A 6,874-nucleotide genomic window follows, 5' to 3' on the forward strand; every position below is an offset into this window, starting at 1 on the left:
GGAGGTAAGAAGAGAAGGGTTTCGGCACAGTTTATATACAGTTCAGATAATATCAAAGCGGTAAAAGACAACATTTAGTATGTTATGTCAGAACATGCAATATATATCAGATAATAAAGCCAAATATAACAATTATTCTAAGCTCGAATTCTTGAACCCTGAACCAGTGGTTCTGGGTTTAATTTCCCAACAGAGGTTTTGTTATACTAGGTTTATAACCTGGGTATACGTTCTAGACTGTGTACCCGAGCGGACAACTCGAGCCGAGGAGGGGGCTACGTACCGGGGACCCGCGAGATCGTCCGACTTTGTAACTTGTCCGACCTCTTTCTTATTTCAGGCATTGACACTAACAGAATAGGGAGTCTCGTCCATCGAGCTTCTCCCTGGAGGTAAGAAGAGAAAGGTTTCGGCACAGTTCATATGTACAGTTCAAATAATATCAAAGCGGTAAAAGCAGCATTTAGCACATTAGGATCAAATATGTAAAAATCAGATAAAACCAAATATAACAATTTATCTAAGCTCGAATTCTAACCCTGAACCAGTGGTTCTGGGTCCATTTTGTCCCTAGCAGAGTCGCCAGAGCTGTCACACCTCCTTTTCACATACCCGAGGGGGTACGTAGGGAGTTTTTTCCAATTAAAGGACAATCGAAACAGGATTTATTTATTTATTTCAGAGTCGCCACTTGGGAGATTTAGGGTTTCCCAAGTCACCAATTTTAATCCCGAATCGAGGAAAAGAATGACTCTGTTTAACAGTCTGCGCACCAGAAATCCGGATAAGGAATTTTGTTAACCCGGGAGAAGGTGTTAGGCATTCCCGAGTTCCGTGGTTCTAGCACGGTCGCTCAACTGTTATATTCGGCTTGATTATTTGATTTTATACAAATATGAACTTATGTGCAAATTTTATCTTTTTACCGCTTTCATAATTGTTATTATTATTTTTACAAGAATGTGAACATCGTTTAAAAATATGTCTTTGGATTGCGTCACATAAAATGCACCCGCGATCCGGAACGTATTTTTATTCAATGTTTTAGGATTTGGATTTGGGTCGCATAAATGCGCACCCGTGTTTAAGAATGTATTATTATTAAATCGTGCCTAAAGCGATTAGCGTATTATTATTTATGGGTAAGACTGTGGAATTCACTAAACAGTCCATCCCGAATTCTAAATACTCAATTAAATATTTATTGAGGGCCCCACAATTTTGTATTTTTTATTCGGCGAGGCTCGTCTCATTTATTTTTAAAAGACAATCCTAAAATGCCTATATTATTCCCAATTAAATTTGTCTCTACAAAATAAAATAAAAAAATGTCTTAATTTATTTACAGGCTGAAATTGACCAATAATATTTAATTAAACAACATTCTTCCAAGTTCCAAAATGGTCTATTTTGATAAACTAACGTGTTTTTTGAGACATGATAATCATCCAACAATAGCGAATTAACTAGACGAAGTTACTACACCATTTATTTATTTTTAGGCAATATATAGGTAGTTCGTCCGTTAAGCTATCATCCGATGTTTCACTATATGTATTAAATATCTACATGATTCTGATTTTTTGCAAGCTAAATAATTTATACATACAAATAAAATTCAGAATATAATTAAATATAATTCAGAATTTCAACTCTTCATTTTTCGTATTCATACTTCATATTTCGGATTACAATAACCAGCGTGTCAGTTGTGTACCTGATTTGGAAGCAAAAGAAAATGAAAGATGAGAATCAGCAGCAGTAATAACAATACAGCACAGCAGCAACAATCCAGCAACAGTAACAACCCAGGAACAGAGTTTGCAAACCGGTGGAGTATTAATCCCAAAACAAAAACTTCAAGCTTTGATGACACAACAACAATTAATGTTAATTTCAAACAATGAAAGAAAGCAGAATATTTTTTTAGTTTTTTTTTTCATTTGAAAGTTTAAATATTTTTTCGGAATTTTCTCTCTTAAATGTTCAGTCTTTTTTTTTCTCTCTCTTATTCTCTTTCTGTCAGATTTTTTCCTCTCTTTTTTCTCTATCTGTGTGTCCTCCTAAATCAGATTCAAGACTTCTCTTTATATCCCCAACCCTTTAATCAATTAAAATCAATTACTTTCTCCTACCAAACCCATTATATTCTCACTCATCCCCATTACATTAAATAAATATATCAACCCCACCCCATTATATTTTGTCCCCCATGCTTTCACTAAACAAATACAAGATTCCTCCCCACTAAATTTTGTCATGTCCCCCCTTTATATTAAACAACTATATCACAACCCACCCCATTATATTTTGTCCCCCATGCTTAACATAAAGAATTACAAAATATTCAATTACCAAACTACCCCTCCGACCTTACTGAAATTACCAAACTACCCCTGAACGTACTGCAAATTACCAAACTACCCTATCAGCTATAACAAATCAATTAATCACACTCAACCAAAATATAGCCAATGTGACCAATTTCTACACAAATTCAAACAACAAATCTCATGAACATGATTTCTTCAACATTTCAACAACAAATCACATGAACATGATTGAACAACAAAGAACAACTAAAAATTTGATTGAACAATATTTTAGCAACAAACCTATTTTCAGATTCAACAACAATAACAACAAACAAGTATATTTAAATTTCTAAATTCAATAATATTAAACTTAAAATCAACTCTAACAACATTACAACAAACAATTCCTATATTAAACTTAAACAAGATTATGAGACAAATTCAAGAAATAATCATAAATGATAAACAAAAAATCAAACTATACAAATTTCGGATTCAAGATCAACCAAACAAAGTATGAACATGAATGAAAATATTCAATAACAATAACAAACAAACTTTGTTCAAACTTCGAATTAAACTTAAACAAAACAAATAAACATATTCAAATTACTAATCTTCAAATAATCAATTAAATCCAACCAAAATTATAACAAAGATATATGATCCAAAATTAAGAAGCAAAACATAACTTCACATTAAATTACTAAATTAAAAACGAACTTCAAACAAAGATGAACATGAACTAAACAATGTTAACAATTCCTGAAAATACATAAAACACATGAAACAAATTGAAGAAACAATTAATTTAAACTTCAATTTGAATCTAACAAACATTAAACTAACAATTCCTTTTTTTTTTTTTACAAAAATGAATAAAATTAACATGAAAAACAACTAATTAATTTCCCATTTAAATCTGAAAATTAAATTAACAAAACACATGAAGCAAACTAAAAATTAATTCAAACGATAAACATGAACAAAACAAGGATCGAACATTTATCGATTTTTACTTCGAGAAATATAAAACGAAATATGGACAAAATAATACTCAAAACCAACTAACCGAAGATGAATCAACGATAAACTCCCCTTCATCTTGAACTCAAAACAACACACCACAGACTCAAACGAAAAACCAAACGAATCCTTGATGAAAAGGAAGGAGATGACGCACCATTAGAAGCAGAAACGAAGCCGCAACAGCTGGTAGACGCAGCTGGAAGGAGGAAGAGAAGCAGCTGCGATATGGCTAAAGAATAAGCAGCGTGAAGCAGCAGCACGACGGAGGATGTAGCGGCGATAGCCGCGGCGACGAAGAGAAGACGCAGTCGCGACAGCAGCCATGGCAACGAGCGTTGACGAACACAAAGAAGAAGTAGTTGGACTGTTGTTCATTGGACGAAGAAGATGAAGTGACGACACAGGCAAAGCTGCGTGAACAGTAGCAGTAATGGCTGGACGCGAGGAGGCAGGCAGCAGCGACGAGGCATCGATGGCGACGAGGGAGCTCCGAAGACGATGAAGTGAAGCTTGTTGGGTCTGTTTGGAGAAGGTTGACGATGCAACAGTGTGTGTGTGTGTGCCGTGAGTGTGTGTGTGTGGCGTGAGGGGAAGGAAGGAAGCCATTGATGGAGCTTGGAGCTTTTTGGGAAGATGAAGAAAAGAAGAAGAAGAAAGATAGGGGGGGCGGGTCCTTTCTTATTTTTTAGGGTTTTGTTTTTTTTTATTTTTTGTTTTGTTTTGTGTTTGGACAAAAAGTGAAGAAGGGGTGTTGGGTATTTGGGTTAATGGGGCAGACCGGGTCGACCCGGTTTGAAGTGGACCGGGTCATGGGGAAGGTTGGGCAATTATTTGGGCCTGTGGTTTGAACTTTGAAGAGATGGCCCAATCCGATTTTTCTTTATATTTTCGCTCTCTTTTCTTCTTTTATTTCTCTAAAACTAAATTATAAAAATACTTAAATTATTATTAAGAACTAAATTAAGTTATAAAAGCGCAAATTAACTCCCAATAACAATTAACGCACAATTAAGTAATAATTAAGCATAGAATTGTATATTTGGACATTAAATGCTAAAAATGCAAACGATGACTATTTTTGTAATTTTTAATTTTTTGTAAACAAATTTAATTGGTAACAATTATAAAATTAAATCCTACATGCAAATGCGACATATTTTTGTATTTTTTATTAATTTAACAAATAAACAAACACAGACAAATACAAATAATTATCCAAAAATATCACAAAATCTCACAAAATTGCACACCAAGGAAAATGATTTTATTTTGAATTTTTTGGGAGTAATTCTCATATAGGGCAAAAATCACGTGCTTATAACTATGACGCAGTACGAGATGAAGTTCTCCGAGTTAGCTCGTCATACTATTTGGATAGTTTCGACAGATAGAGAGAGGATTAGGAGGTTTGTTGATGGCCTCTCTTATCAGCTTCGTATTCTCATGACTAGGGAGAGGGTGATTGGTTCTACTTTCGAGGAGGTTGTGGATATTGCCCGTGAGATTGAGTCTGATCGTCGCCAGGAGCGAGAGGAGAGGGAGGCTATGAGGCCTCGAGGATCTGGTAGTTGTCTCATGAGTTACCTCTCTGTTTTCCGCATTTATGCTTTGTTTATCCATGTTATGTGGTATCGGGTTGGTCGGATCGACTCCGGAATGATTTTGGTAAGGTTTGAGACACTTAGTCTCTTTTGAGGAAGCTTAAGTTGGAAAAGTCAATCGGATGTTGACTTATGTGTTAGAGGGCTTAGATGTGAGTTCCGATGGTTCTTTTAGCTTCGGGAGGTGATTTGGTACTTAGGAACGCGATCGGAATGAGTTTTGGAGGTTCAGAGTAGATTTAGGCTTGAATTGGCAAAGTTGATATTTTGGCGATTTTCGGCTGGTAGGCAAGATTTTGATATAGGGGTTGGAATGGAATTCCAAGAGTTTCAATAGATCTGCTGTGTCATTTGGGAGGTGTGTGCAAAATTTCAGGTCATTCGGAGGTGGTTTGGTTGGGTTTTTGATCAAAAGCGAAATTCGGAAGATTTTGGAAACTTAGGCTTGAATCCGATATGTTTTGGTTGATTTGATGTTGTTTGAGGTGTTTTGAAGATTTGTACAAGTTTGAATAAGGTTTTAGGATATGTTGGTGCCTTTGGTTGAGGTCCCGAGGGCCTCGGGTGAGTTTCGAGGGATTGAACGGATCATTTTTTAAGTTAAGAAAATTGCAGATTTTGGTTTCAGCTGTTGCAGGCATTTTGGTCTTCGCGTTCGCGAGTGGACCCTAGCGTTTGTGAAGGGCCAGGAAGGGAGGCGTCAGTTTTGGCCTTCACGTTCGCGAAGGGCCAGAATAGTAAGCAATGCGTTCGCGAAGGGCCGGAATAGTAAGCATCGCGTTCGCGAGAGGCTTGGTCGCATTCGCATAGGTTGGCAAAGCTGAGGCATCGTGTTCGCGATAGTGGGGTCGCGTTCGCGAAGAAGAGATTTTGTCAACGAAATTTTTGTGCTTCGTGAACACGAGGCATTGACCGCGTTCGCGAAGAAGGAAATTAAGACCTTGGCAGAAGGTTTAACAGGCCGTCTTGTCCGTGAATGTGGGGTTTATTTCTTCCATTGTTGGTCATTTTTGGAGCTTTTTGAAGGGGATTGAAGAGGGATTCAAGCGGAATCACTTGGAGGTAAGATTCTTGGACTTAAAGCTCGATTCTAATGTGAATTCCACCTAAATAATTATGGAATTTAAGCCAAAAATTTAAGAACTAGGGTTTGGAAATTTAAACCTTTGATTGAGGATTTGAAGGACCATTTGAGGTCGGATTGCAAAATTTTTGATATGTATGAACTCATGGAGAGATAAGTAATCTATTTATGTGAAAATTATCGAATTCCGAGACGTGGGCTCGGGGGTCGGGTTTTGGTAATTTCGGGATTTGTGTCGTATATTGATTATTTTCGCTTGGGCTTTGTTCCCTTAGCATATTTCGACGTCCTCGTTCAGATTTTGGATAGATTTGACGCGAGTGGAGGCCGATTCGAGGGGCAAATTACGAAATTGACACTGTGTTTCATGATAGGCACCATCACGACCGGGTCCGAATTTAGGGTTGTGACAAGTTGGTATTAGAGCCTAGGTTACATAGGTCTCATGAGTCACAAGCAGGTTTAGTAGAGTCTCGCGGATCGGTACGGTGATGTTTGTATTTATCCTCGGGAGGCTGTAGAACCTTTTGGAAAAACTTCATATTCTTTAAATTCTTGTCGTGCGAATCTGTTGATCTGAGTACTAAACTTCTGTTATTCTATTCTCTCACAGATGGTATGGACACGAGCGACCGGTCAGGATGGACGACCACCAGTGTTGTGGCCACTAGAGGCTGAGGACGCGGTCGAGGCCGTGGTAGGGGCAAGGGTGTATCCCGCACCACAGCTAGGGCAGCACCTGCAGATCCACCAGCCGCCCCAGTTCATGATCAAGTCCCGATTGTGGATTCTCCAGCAGCACCAGCTCAGCCACCAAATTGCCCATTGTGATTCCGGGTCTTCAG

Source organism: Nicotiana sylvestris, chromosome 1, assembly GCF_000393655.2.
Source record: "Nicotiana sylvestris chromosome 1, ASM39365v2, whole genome shotgun sequence".
Taxonomy (NCBI): Eukaryota; Viridiplantae; Streptophyta; class Magnoliopsida; order Solanales; family Solanaceae; genus Nicotiana; species Nicotiana sylvestris.